This window comes from Arvicola amphibius, chromosome 2 (assembly GCF_903992535.2).
Source record: "Arvicola amphibius chromosome 2, mArvAmp1.2, whole genome shotgun sequence".
NCBI classification, from domain to species: domain Eukaryota; kingdom Metazoa; phylum Chordata; class Mammalia; order Rodentia; family Cricetidae; genus Arvicola; species Arvicola amphibius.
In genome coordinates, this window is record NC_052048.2 from 55,580,022 (window position 1) to 55,594,458 (window position 14,437).

General features: G+C 41.1%; 1 protein-coding gene across 2 annotated transcripts in view; it reads left to right on the forward strand.

The window, feature by feature from the left end:
- The window catches only part of Prickle2 (prickle planar cell polarity protein 2), a 160,466-nt gene that overhangs the window by 40,640 nt on the left and 105,389 nt on the right, over positions 1 to 14,437 (forward strand). The window contains exon 1 of one of the 2 annotated variants that reach the window (XM_038320412.1): positions 13,295 to 13,763. The exons of the other annotated variant lie outside the window; for it this stretch is intronic. The gene's annotated coding sequence lies outside the window, so the exon portion shown is untranslated. Of the gene's footprint in view, positions 1 to 13,294; positions 13,764 to 14,437 lie in introns of those variants that run through there. 2 annotated transcript variants of the gene reach the window in all.

The window sequence follows — 14,437 nt, forward strand, 5'->3', positions numbered from 1 at the left end:
AGAACAAATTTTGGGGGGCTGCCAACTCACAAAAAATGACATGGAGACTTATTATTAATTGTGAAAGCTTGGCCTTAGCTTAGGCTTGTTCCTACCTAGTTCTTATAACTTAATTGACCCGTATCTTTTAATCTACACTCTTTTACATGGCTTGTTTACCATTACTCTTGACTGCCCATCCTGCTTCCTCAACTTCTGGCTGGAGGATCCACCTTTCTTCTTCTCTGAGTCTCTCTGTCCCCACAAGTCCCACCTAACCTCTTCCTACCTAGCTATTGCCCATTCATCTCTTTATTAAACCAAATCACAGTGACACCTATGTCCTACTGTCTCCTCTCTAGAGCTTCTCCCATTCCCAGCCCCTCCTCCCCCCACATGGTCACTTTTTATTTTTCTGGTTTCTGAGATTAGTTTGGTTCTATATTCACATCTGAAGATTTAGCACTAGGATCCTCAAATAAGAAAGAACATTTGCCTTTCTGAGTCTGGATTGCCTTACTCAGTATGATATTTTCTAGTTCCATTCTGGAAATTTCTAGATTTTATTTTCTTACAGATAAGTTAAATTCCACACTGTATATATACCACATTTCCATTTACCAGTTGAAGGATGTTTAGGTTGCTTCTATTGAATAGCCACTGTGAGTAGAGCTGCAAAAGCATTTACTGCACAAGTATAGTAGGAGTAGGTGATTGAGTTTGGGGGCATATGCTAATGAGGGGTATAGCTAGGTCATATGGTAAATCTACTTTTAGCTTTTTGAGGATTCTCCATGCTGATTTGTAGAGTGACCACCCAGTTTGCAGTCCTGCCTACAGTAATTAAGAGTTCCCTTTCCCCATGTCTTTCCTGGCCTTTGTTATCAGCTGTTTTCTTGATCTTTCCCATTCTAACTAGGATAAGGTCAGATATCAAAGTACTCTTAATTTTCATTTCCCTAATTGCTAATAATGTTGGATACTTTTAAAAGTATTTCTTAGGCATCATTATTATTCCTTTTAAAAATTCTCTATTTAGATACAAAGCCCATTTTTTAATTAGATTTTTTCTTAATTCTTTAGTGTTTGGTGTTCATGTTCTTATTCTGTTATTTTTGCTAATGCTTTAAATAATAATCTCTATCGAATGTATAGCTGCCAAAAATTCTCTCCCAGTCTATAGGCTGTCTCTTCACTATAACCTGAATTTTACTTTTGCTGTTTTATGAAGTTGATTTCTGTCGATTTTTCCTCAATTCGTGAGCAAATGGAACCCTATTCAGGAAGTCCATTCCTGCACATAGGTGCTGCCTCTGTTTTCTTCTAGCAGGTCCAGTGTTTACATGGAGCTCTTTGGTTCTTTGGAATTGATTTTTTTGTGCTTGGTGATAGATGTGGATCTAATTTCACTCTTCTACATATGAACATCCACTTTCCAAGTACCATTTTTGGAACGTCTTTCCTCCAGTGTGTCTTTTTGGCATATTTGTCAGTTATCAGGTACGTACAGTTACACACAATCCTGTTTGAGTCTTTCATTTTGCTCCATTGATCCAAATATCTGTTTTTGTGCCAGTACCATGTTTTTTATTACTTTGACCTAGTAATGTAGCTTAAAATCTGGAATACTTCTAGTGTTGTTCTTTTTGCTCTGAATTATTCTAGTTATTTGCAATCTTTTGAGAGTCCATATTAGGCTTTAGAAGTTGTTTTTATTTTTGTGAAAAATGTCCTATGCGTTTTGATAGGGATTGCCTTGAATCTGTAATTGCTTTTGGTAGAATGTTCACTTTCGCACTATTGATTCTACCAGTCCATCTCTTAGTGTCTTCTTCAATCTCTTTCTTCAGAAATCTCAAGTTTTCATTATATAGGTCTTTGACCTCCTTTTTAAAAAAATTATTGTAAATGAGAATGTTTCCATGATTTGTTATTGGTGTATAGAAAGGCTACTGAGTTTCTGTTTGCTTGCTTTTGTTTTTCAAGAAAGGGTTTCTCTGTGTTAGCTCTAGCTGTACTAGAAATCACTTTGTAGACCAGGCTGGCCTTGAACTCAGAGATCCACTTGCCTCTGCCTCCTGAATGTTGGGATTAATGTATGTGCCACCACTGGGCAGCCTTGACTACAGATTTTTGCAAGTTGGTTTTGTATTCTGTCACTTTTCTGAAAATATTGATCATTTATAAATCAATTAAATCCTTAGGATTGCTTTTAATATATTCTAAAAGTATGTCATATTATGTTCTCATTATTTATTTCCAAGGTTTTTAAAAACTTCTTTATTAATTTCTTCTTTGACCCATTCATCATTCAGTAATGTGCTGTTTAGTCTCCATGAATTTGTGTAATTTCTAAATATTTGCTTGCTGTTGGTTTTGTCTGATTTTATTGTGGTCAAATAGGATAAATGGAGTTATTTTAATTTTTTATAAATTTCTTAGAATTTATTTTGTGTCGTGGGATGTCATCTGAGGAGTAGAGCGTATGTTCTTGGATTGGGTGGAATACTCTATAGGAGTTAGGTCAGTTTGTTATAAGATGTCATTCTGTTAGGGAGAGGCTTATAGCCAAAGTGCTACAGATAAATACCTGATTATATAAATAATTATATTTATATAGCTTATATAATAGTTTATATGAATAAATGCTGAGTCATAAACGGGACACTGAGCCAGCCCTCCAAGACCCAGGGAACCTGGCAGTAGGGGGAGCAGAAGAAATGTAAGAATGGAGGGAAGAGTGGAATGTTGTAGAATGCTGTCTTCTGGGAATGATATGTCTGATGCCCTCTTGAACTCAGCGCAGCTGTGATTATCTGAACAAGACCTGCACAAGACTGGGTGTGTTCATGTCATGCCATGGAGTGTAGTTGGGGGTTCCTAGAGATCTACCTTTCCCCCAAGAGTTAAAGGAAGTTGGTGGTTTGGGGAAAGAGAGACATGCTTTTTTTGTGATACAGTCACTGGTAAGGTATCTGTGATCCTGAAAATACTATAAGGAAGATATTTATGTCACAGACAAAAAACCCTAAAAATTGAAGGGGAACAAGTTGAGGACGAACAGAAGTGAGAGAGTGAGAGAGACAAAAGAGATTATTGGTGAGGGGAGAACAATCAAATGATCAAAACACACTATATACAAGTCTGAAAATGTGATAATGAGGGCTTCGGGGATGTCTCAGTGGGTAACACACTCACTGTGCGAGTGTGAGACTAGAATTCAGATCCCAGAATGCATGTAAAAGCTGAGTGGGTGTGACAGCCAGCTGTAATCCCAGCTGGTGTGAGGTGGAAGCAAGATCCCTGGAGCAAGCCAAGCTAGCCAAATGGAATGGGGAGTTCTGTTTTCACAGAGAGAACCTCTTCAGTGTTTAAGATAAAGAGCAATTGAGAAAGACACATTACGTCAACCTTGGAGCTCCCCGTGTATTTGCATGCACATGTACCTGTACACTTGTATGTCTACACACAAGAACACATGTATTTTCATACCACACAATATATAAAAGCAAAAAATATATAAATGTTATAATGAAACCCATTATTATACAATTATGTATAATTAATATGGGTTCATCATTGTTGAAGTTAATATCCTCATGTCTTTCTTAACCTCTGAGTCATACTACCAGCTGAGGAACAATGTCTCTTCTGAGGGATAGGATACTTCATCTCCAAAACATAACAATATACCATGCAATGTGAAGTTTGGCAATTAAGAATGAATGAAGAAGTTAGGATATAAGCTATAACATAGATAAATTTAAAATATTATGCCAAAGAAAAACCATTAACAAATGTTTGCATATGATAAAGTTTTATTTGGATGAAATATGCAGAATAGGAATATTTGCATATACAAAGTAGATTAGTGTTTGTTTAAGTCCAGGATAGTGAGGCCACTAGGGAGCAACTTATTAGAGAGTTTCTTTGTAGGTCAGTTAAAGTTCTAAAATTAGACCATGATAAGGATTGTGAATATAGTAGAACTATGTATTGGTTGACGTTTATATGCATAGTGTGTAAAGTATGTCTCAATAAAATGGTTTTATGAGAATGTCAGAGGGAACGAGTCAGAAAACTGGAGGAAAAGGCCCCACAGGCTGATGTTGGATTTGAAAAGTTGACAGGGAGCCATGCTACTCTCTAAAGAACAGACCATTTCAGAGGAAGAGCAAGTGTGAAAGCTCAGGGGGCGGCTCAAGCCTGGCTTGTTCAAGACCCTATGTTTGGGTTGTAAAAAGGTAGAGAGCAGTAGGAAAAGATGTTAGGGACATATGTGGTCTCGATCCTCAGGGCTACCTCCAGACATGAGCAGAGCTGGAGGGTTTTGTGTAGGAATCTGACACAATCCAGTCTCCCAAGGAGACTCGCCAAAGGTGCCATCTTGTTTCTAGACCAAGAGAATGACTGCATTGATGATTCCCTGGATCTCCACATAGGAGAGACATGGACTAGAGTGATAATCATGAAGGTAGAAGAAAAATGTCGGGTGGAGCCAACATCTAACTCAATAGGGTTAGGCAAGGGCTGGAAAATATTTAGTGATCAAAACAAGATTATCGATGTCTTAATTTTGGCAAGCTACAAAGTGTTTGCTGGAAACTATTCAAGTTTGTTGTAGCATGAATGTAGCTATAGATACCTAATGTAGACACATAGATGGTGTCTAGATACCTAGTATAATTGTATTCTAAGGCTTGTGAGAAGACATGAAGCAAACTGTATTTGGCCTTTGAGGTACAAATTTTCTGTCATATGTCTTACAAGTTGAAGTGTAACAGAAGAAATATATGAAGATGATCTCCAAGGAATTTGCTCTTTTTTTTCATTGTAATGGTAGAGTTGCCATTAACTAATATTTCAAAGACAGAAGCTAAAGGAGGTTCATGGGAGATATGGTATATACATGATAGTTGAGAAGCCTTTGACATCTACATTTTGATATGATGTAGGCAGGTAGACATGCAAGCCCAGAGTTAATGGGAATGGTTTGGCCTTAACTCACTAGCATCAAGACAGAAGTTACAACCCTAGACCAGACCTAAGTAGTGAATGAGCATCAAGAACATAGAAGTGTTCCATACCTGAGCCCAGCTGGGAGTTCTCCAGTGTGGATCTGTCAAGAAGATGAAGATGAGCTGGGGGAAGAGACCAAAACATTTGAAACATAGAAGACTGTGGCATTCCACCTTTTTCTTTCTCGTTCCCCAGCATTTGTCAGAGTGCCGAAAACAGAAAGCAGTTATTACAGAAGTAACCCCAAATGTCCTGCAGTTTTCACAGGAAAAATTGCCAAACCTTTCATTGGTTGTCAGAACACAAGGTACCAGGTGCTTAGAATAGAGTAGTACAAAGCAACAATAAAGATCTGCTCCGAGACAGCATTGAATTTAGTTAGAGTGACCTTAATCAAATCATTATGGCTATTTTTCTATTGCTGTGAAGAGACACCATGACCAAGGCATCCTATAGAAGAAGAGTTTATTGAGCCTTACAGGTCCATAGGATTAGAGTCCATGACAGGGAGCATGGCAGCAGACATGGTGCTGGGACAGCAGCTCTTCCATCTTAGGAGGCAGAAAGAAAAAGCTAACTGGGAATAGCATGGCTTCTGGAACCTCAAAGTCCACCCCCAGGGATACACCTGCTCATACAAGGTCACATCTCCTAATCCTTCCTATGCAGTTCCACCAATTAGGAGCTACATATTCCAATATATTATGGGAGCTATTCTCATGCAAACTACCACAGTTGGTATTAACCAAGGTAGTTTTGCCACCACTAAGAATGAAAGACTATGAAACAGAATAAGAACTCTGAAGAGAAGAGCTCCTGCCTCCCAGGTAAACCCTCTGTGTTCTTTCTTTGTACAAAGCAATCTACTGTTTAGAGGAACAGAGAACATTCTGTGTTCTATGTTTTTATTAAGAAATTCTTTTCAGCATACTATACTCTGCATACTGTAATAACACCTGGGCTTTGAAAGTTGTGAAGTTCTGAGTTAAATGAAGTGTCAGGGGTGTTGTAATGACCCAAGGATAGATCTCAGTTACAGATCCTTATTCCATTAGTACATCAGCATCTCTGTCTGGATGGTAGACGATGATGAAAGTTACTTTTTTAGACGAGGACTCAGTGACATCGTGTGCATAGAGCTCCTGGTACTTGTCCCTGTGAAAAAACATGTCAGGTTGTCCGTCTGTGATGTTTCCTCTCCTGAGATAATTCTCCAGGGAAGATCTTTGCTGTCCATTTGCTCTTTTGTGAGACAGATTGTTTTCCATTCTTCTTTCTAAAATACTTGATGTGTTACCACAGTTCTCTCAAGAGAAGTGTCTCTCTGTAGCTGCCTTTGGGAAAGTCTAGAAACCAAAGCATCCTATGCAATGAGCACCTTGTTCTCCCCTATGGAAATTCTGGTTTCTGCTCAGCTTGATGATGGGACCAGTAGTCCAAAAAGCTGCCAGAGCAAATGCAGCTCCTCTTTTTCTTAATTAAAAACCCATTTATTAGCACATCATGCCAGTTTAATGGCATGCTAATGAAAATGTGCCACGGTGTGCCTGTTTAAACTGTTGACGCAATTGTTAACTTTTTGGAGGGAGTAAGCATGGTCTTTAATAGTCTTTTATTTTGATATGTACATATATATTGTCTATATCTCATATTTTAATTACTATAATTAAAAGAGGATAAAAGGCAATGTTAAAATTGTGTGCATTTTATTATTGGGATCAAAGATAATTAAAGTATATGAAGTGTGGCAATTCCTAAAATGATAAGAAAAATACAGAATATTGTTTTTCTGAATTTAAAATGTGACACATGATATTTCATAAGATTTAGAAATGTCAGTGCTTTATGGAATATTCCTGATATAGGTTTTTCATATACAAACAAAGAATGCCTGGGAGAAGAGAGTTTATCCTTATGTCTATCATGAATAATTTTATCATATGTTGTAGCAACAATCTTTCCTGTGCCTTTCTTTAAAAATCAAGTGGAAGGGGCTGGAGAAATGGCTCAGAGGTTAAGAGCACTGGCTGCTCTTCCAGAGGTCCTGAGTTCAATTCCCAGCAACCACATGGTGGATCACAACCATCTGCAATGAGATCTGGTGCCCTCTTCTGGCCTGCAGGCATACATGGAGGCAGAACACTGTATACATAATAAAATAAAATCTAAAAAAGAAAAGAAAATCAAGTGGAAGATGATTTTGACATATAAACTAGTCTACAAAGCATTTTATATATTGTGGTTCATCTAATCATTCTTAAGCTTGAGTGATAGACATGTCCATTTTGTAGATGGAGAAAGTGAGGCTAGGATATGCTGTCATCAAACGTGAACATTCATCTGGGAGAAGAGATATCCAGATTTAAACAATATCATGTTTTTAGGCTTGTTCATAAGGCATTCTTGAATTGGAAAAGTGGTCAGAGGCCATTGAGGATGTTTCTCCTGAGCGATTCCTGCTGACAAGCTAGCCTCGTGTCTGTGGGTGCCTCATGTCTCTGCCTCCCCAGTAGAAATGTCACATACTTCAAACATGTATTCCTTGTAAGGTAACTTGGTGTGGATACTGTTGCTTGAATTATGATGAAAACTCAGAATACGTATTTTCAATGTCAGCCTGTTGGCCTGTAGTATGTGCTGTTTCCATTCGCAACTACCTGATGGCTACAGGTTTTTTCAGATGCTAAACATCCACTGTTTTATGACATCCTAGTTTTAACAGATTGTGCTTTGTAGATGTCTTTGCACAGCAAAAATGATGTGTGCTGTGCATTGCAGATGTTTTTATTATCTACGTTCCATCTTCTGGGACACAGGCTTCTCAGCCTCCTTGCAGGTGGATGAGGTCATAGAATGGATTGATCAATCAAAGTGCTATTATTCATCTCCAACTTGAATCACACGGAAGCCTATTCATTTCTTCTTGTGTTGTTAGAACATGGAAATTACAGGTTGAAATCCGAGATACAACGGGATTGGGTGAGATCCCTGAGCCACAGCTTGGAGTGGAGGTATCTACAAAGCCTATGTTTCCTGCCCTACCCTCCCCACTTCCCCCAGACAGCCTTGCCTGAGTGAGAAATCAATGTTTCCTGTGCTAAACCACTGAAATCTGAGACAGATGATTATGTTACCACCCAGTCTGTCCCTATTAATATGACAATTCTTTGTTACCTTCCCCACCCTCATTTACTTTACTGGATTTTGATGTCTGGATGTTAGAAAGCTTCCTGTAAAGACTATATATTTAAAACTCTATATGCACATAAGTGTACATGTGTACAGCATACACACCTGTGAAGAATGAAGTCAAATGACCCTTATTAGGTGAGTGGTTTGAAGCCATGGCAATGTCTTTAGCAGTAATTAGCATTTTATGAATGGTCCTGACCTTTACCAGCTATGATGGTCTTTATCTCTTTTGATTTCTCTAAAAATGAAAATTTCTCTAGTAATCCATACCAGCTCTTATCTCAGTACTTAACAGCCTTACTTAAGTTCATTTCAAGTTCATCCCTTCATATTTGATACCTATAGAAATGGAAATTAAAAGTTGCTCATTACACCCTTCCTCAGAAGGCCCCCCTGTAGGCTGTCATGCTCCCTGTCCCCACTTAGCTTCTTTTCTCTATGCTTACAGGCCAACCGGACAGATTCACAAAACCTTTCCTTCTGCTTCTCTAGTACGGTCCTGACCAATACCAGCTGGAGTCAGACAACATTTGCTTTGCCAGCCCACGAAGTGGTCTCTTTGTTAGCTGCCATTGTTAAACTGGTGCTGCCCTGTATCCTGTACCCATGATGCCAGGATTTTTAATTCTCCATTTGTTGTTAATTCTGTTCTTTCTTTTTCTTCCTGCCTAGACACCCTCTCTAGCTACTAAAATTTGACCTTGACAAATTCAGCAGGACTTTTTTTTTTTCTATTTATAGCTTCTAAATTTCATGTCATGTTTAGGATAGGCCTTCCTCATAGAAAATTGTTTCTAAAAAAGCAAAAATTGCTTTGACCTGAGGCTTAACTCAAATCACAGTTTTCCTGATCCTTTTTTTTTAAAAATCACATTGGACACAGTCTTACTCTCCTTTCCCTCTTCCTACATGGTATTGTCGCTTCTACAATTTTCCACTTTCCAAGCTAGAGACAAAGTTTTAAATGTCAGCATCTGCATTTGTTTCCCTGGCCTTTAATGGATTCTTGATGGGTTTTCATGCCCTGTGCACACACTGCCTATTCTTTTCTACCGCTGCCCATGAAGTTTGCTTTCATCAATGTAGCATTTTCCTCTGCTTTTATAAAGCACAATACACACAGAACAAGTTTGTCGGTGCACCAGGCCTCTGCACTTTCCCACGTAGTTTTTGCATGATCTTTTTTGCATACCTAAAAGCATATTTTCAAAAACTCCCCAACAGAACAATCTCCATCATAAGGAATTATCTGTGTGTAGATATTACTTTAATAGCCTGTGCCGTCCTGATTCCTAGATATTCTGCTTCCTCCATCTGCTGAGCTTTGGAATGCCCCTCCGTTCTGTAGCTAGACCTCCTAAGGGCCACATAGGCTGTCTCCTAACACACATCATCCTCCACTCTCGTGGCTTCTTCAATTGTCTTCACTTTCACTGTGGAGCTCTTTGAAGGCTGGATCTGGATCTGTCTTGATCACCAAAGCATCCCCTAGGCCTGAGCCCATGGCTGCAAAATAGAGGGGGCTCATGTAATGTATCTGATTCCCATGAGTATGAGGATAATGAGTAGTTGAAGCACGCGTTCCAGAAATGTACATATAGACACCGACATAAGAGAGATTTGATGATTGTTTCCAACCTTCTAATAATACAGAAGCCTTAACTTTGAATTTTGAATTTTAATCTTTTCCAAAGACAGCAATGGGTGGTTTGGTGCCTGCCTGCAAAGCTGGCAGTGGCTGAGAGCTCCAGCTCTGTGGCGGTCATGGGGTCGTGAGAAGAAACCCTGATAGCTGGGTAGATGCGGTGTTTCGTAATCATTTAAAACTTATATTTCGGCTCTCTGGTTTATGAGGATGACCCCTCGCTGTGTGTAAAGGAGTATCTCTGGTTGTCTTGTCCCAATATACAGTTTCAGAAAATGAAATGCCTCTCTCCTGATGTTGGTCAGTTATTTTTTATGCCTTCTTACGGTGTATTTTAGGAGTCCGAAGAGTCTGCATTGGAGATTATAGGATAGCGCATGTCAGAAGATTACTCACTTTTGGTGGAGCTATGAGGGTATATATCCTTGGGAGTGGGAATGATTTTAAAGTCATCCTTTCAACCCTTGAAATCAATCGATTAAATAGATATGCCAAAGTTAGTGAGGGTAACATTATTTCTTCTATGAATAGCTAACATCGTCAAGTGTGTGCTGTATAGACTCAATGCGAAATATTTCACATTAAATTCATTTGATTTCCCCAACAGCTCTCTGAAGCTAAGTACTGTTAACATCCCGTATTACAGCTGGGGACCCTAGGCTTAGGGACTGGCAATGCTATTCTGTGATGGAGGGCTTTTCTAGCATGTGCAAAACCCACCCAGAGTTTCAGCGCTAGCACCAAGAGAGGCCCAGGCTTCAAATCCCAGAACTTTAATGGTTGCCAGCTCATCCATTCTGGATGCCATACTATGCTGCTAATTCCACACTATATTATCAAGTCTCATGACTTCTCTAGCCTTGTGTCAAATCTGTTCCAGCTGAAGATGAATCTCGTGTTGCCTTCTACATTCCAGTTTTCCTCTCCACTGCCAATCACTTGTGAATCGTGTCTTATTGGCCTCATGGAGTAATGCTGATAAGGTCAGAGTCTGGTGGGCCCATCTTCCCATGTCAAAACTGGGCCATAAGCTGGTTGAAAAGACTTGTCCCTGGCCACCCTGAAGTTGGATGTCACCCCTTCTGCTGGGCTGGTGGATCCAAATGATTTGGTTTAGTAACTAACCTTTTGAAGGATATTGAGGGTTGGCATATCCGTATGACGCCCCATATGTGTGATGGGGACTTAAAACAGAGTGTCTCTCATGTTCCATTTCTCTGGGTAAAAGTTATTCCAGGTCTCATGTTGTTAATCATAAAGGTCTTCGGTGAACCAGAAAAAAAAACCTTCTGGAAGAAATGATTAAGCATTATTAATACAATTATGTATAACAAAAGGCATAATTTACCTTCTCAACATCCAACAAAGAAAGTCATTTGAAGCTTCAGGAGCTCCAGCTGAAAGGGCAGGTCTCATCACAGTGGGCTCTCCAGCAGAGGTGGGGCGGGGGCGAGGAGCTGCACTGGCTGCTTTGTCCTCAGGGACCTCAGAGCATGATGGGCTGGGCCTCTGTTAGCCTCTGCAGCTGATACCCTCACAGACACACACACACACATGCACACACACATTCAAACATGCATGCTCACATACTCTCACACACATGCACACACACTCACACACATGCACACACTCAGAAACACACTCACATACACATGTGCACACACACATACAAACATGTATACTCATGCACACACTCTCTCACACACATGCACACACTCAGAAACACACTCACATACACATGTGCACACACACATACAAACATGTATACTCATACACACACTCTCACACACATGCACACACACTCACACACACACACACACACAAACACACTCACACACACACACTCTCTCTCTCTCTCTCACACACACACACTGCTTGCCCATAGTGTTTCCTTGTCTGAGGTTAGTTTGAACCTGCTGTTCACCTGACCTGGGGGATGACAGGGAACATGGAAAGAAAATTAGTTTGGAGCAATAGGAGATGACAATGGAGAAAAGTACTCAGAGAAATGTGACCCCTCTGGTAGACTATTAGACTGAATAGCATTTTGTTTGCTGACCCCAAAGTTGGCCATTCTGTTTGTACTTCTGTTACTGCACTTTGGTACATAAACTCAGTGAGTGCAGAGACTGCGAAAATGCCAATATAGTGTGTATTGTGTAGAGTATATGTCTATTAAATATTTATTAATGGGGCTCGGAAGATGGTTCAGATGGTAAAGTGCTTGCGTTCTGGCATGAGGACCATTTCCAGGACCCATGGGAAAAGTCAGTCATGGTGCCTCCTGCTTGCCATCCTAGCACTGGGAAGGCAGAGACAGATAGACCCCTTAAAACTCTAACCAGCCAGCCTCCCTGCTTGGTAAGTTCCAGGCCAGGAAGAGATGCTGTTGCAAAAACAAACAAACAAACAAACAAACAAAAAACTCCTTAGGAACAATGCTAAAGGTATAAGATTCAGTGGAAGTTCTGGCTCACCTTTGCTGAAACCCAGGCAGATGTGGGAAGAAGCCTGTCTCCATTCTGCCTGTTTCCTGACTGTCGATTGGAAGCCTCGGGATGGTATTCTCCTTGTGTGTCTGAGGGTTTGTGATGATGTTGTCCTCTATGCTCTCTTGAAACTGGAGCAAGGGGTCAGGGACTGTATGTGACCAATTCACATCCAAAGCCAGTGGTGACAACTGAATGCACTTTAGTCCAGGTTTATAAACTCTCAGGTGACTTGATCCCAGGGCAGCAAAATCTGACATGAAATGAAAAGAAAAAATGACATGAAATCTGACACCCTGGGATGAAAGTTGAAGAGGGAAAAGTACAGCATTTGAAGGTTCAACATAGTAAGAGGTAGAGAGGGAAGGAGAGAGAGGGAGAGAAGGGAGAAGGAGGAGAGGGGAGGGAGAGAGAGAGAGAGAGAGAGAGAGAGAGAGAGAGAGAGAGAGAGGGGAAGGAAGGACGGACTCATTCTGGTTGTGCTGCTGCTGGGCTAGTACAGTTTCTGATCTGAACCTGGTATCCAAGCTATACCTGTGGCCAGCTAAGATCTCTAGCATGGAGCTTCTTTTTAAAAAACAAAAACAAAAAAGGTGTGCGTGGGGGGGGGGGGATGAACAGTCGTGTGCCTTTTAAGCCTCTCTGAGATGTGATTTTTGTTCTTCCCTGCTCCTTTGGCGGCTTCATAGCTGGGCTTTTACATTAAGAAAGGTTCCCCCCTCCCCAACACATTGGCTTAGGGATTATTGATTTGGAAGGCAAGGGTAATTTACATGTAAATAAATCTCAACCCTGGGCGGCCAGACTGGGACGTCCAGATGCTGTGACTGACTTGCTGACATCACAGCCTCATTAGCATGCGGAGGATGCAGGCATTGGAACTGCGAACAGCGACTTCTCCAGCTCCGCCAGGCGCTCCGCTCCGTGACAGTTATTATTATTTTTTTGGATGAGCTGCACATTTCCTGGTTCAGTGGCCCCGGCTTTGCGAGCAGCTGACTGGTCTCCTAGGTCTGGCTCAGGATCAGCGGATGACGCAGAGACTGGGGTCTGTGACTTCCTTCAGATAATCGTGAAGTCGGCCAGTTTAGAGGAAACTGGGGTTCTTGAGAAGACAATTCCAGGGCTCAGGCAGGCCTAGAACAAGAGCACAAGTCACGGTCCCCGGCTTGGGGGATCTCCAGCAGGGTCCGCGTCTGGGGACGGTGTTCTCTCTGAGGGAATGCAAAAGCAGACCAGCTGGGGTTTGAGCCTGCTGCCTGCCTCAGGAAGGGCTCAGATTTGCAGACTCAGAAAAGGAGATGTGTGGGCTGCCTGGGGTCCTGCTTGCATCTTCTGATACCAGCTCCAGGGGGACAGTGAACTGGAGCAACTGACCAGATCAAGACCGGATTGGAAGGCTTCCTTCCTCTGAAGCTTGGCAGCTCATCCTTTAGGAGGTAGGTAAGAAATCTGTAAATTCCCAAAGCAAGCAGGGATGTGTTTTTGTAGCCAGGATGAGAAAGAATCTAGGGTTTTTGGATGGAGGAAGGTGTTCTCTCTGAGGCCGGCCGGGTACTGGGTTTGGTGGTCCAATATAAAAATATTAGAAAGTTCAAATGCAAAGTGGCATGGTACAGATATGCAGTATCTTCAGACCTCACTCAAGAAACAGGGCTTCTCTAAAAGTGACCCTTTCCTAATAGCAACAGAGGAGGCTGGGGTGGGGGCATTTGCAAAGCAAATAATGATAGGTAGCATTGATGCACCGCTCCCGTTTTGGCACGTATCTGAAACATCAAAGATGCCGAAGCACACGTCGGGAGCACTTCCAAATAAAGAAATGACTCTCAAATTATTGAGGTTTAATTTTAGCCAGTCCCTTTGGCTTCGAAATGGTGACAGAGCTTCCGAATCTGACAGCATCGCCTGCTGTAGCATATGATGAGGTGACTCCCTACTGGCCTGTGCTCACAGTTAGTTCCTCTCAGTGGCCTTTGGTTTCCCCAGAACCAATCATAGCACTGCCATGGAAGTCTGAGGACAAAGTTCTGGGTTTTAATCTTACTGTTGTTTGCTGTGTGATCGTGTACTGTGCTAGGGTCTAGTGGGCTTTTGGGAACTAGAAATACAG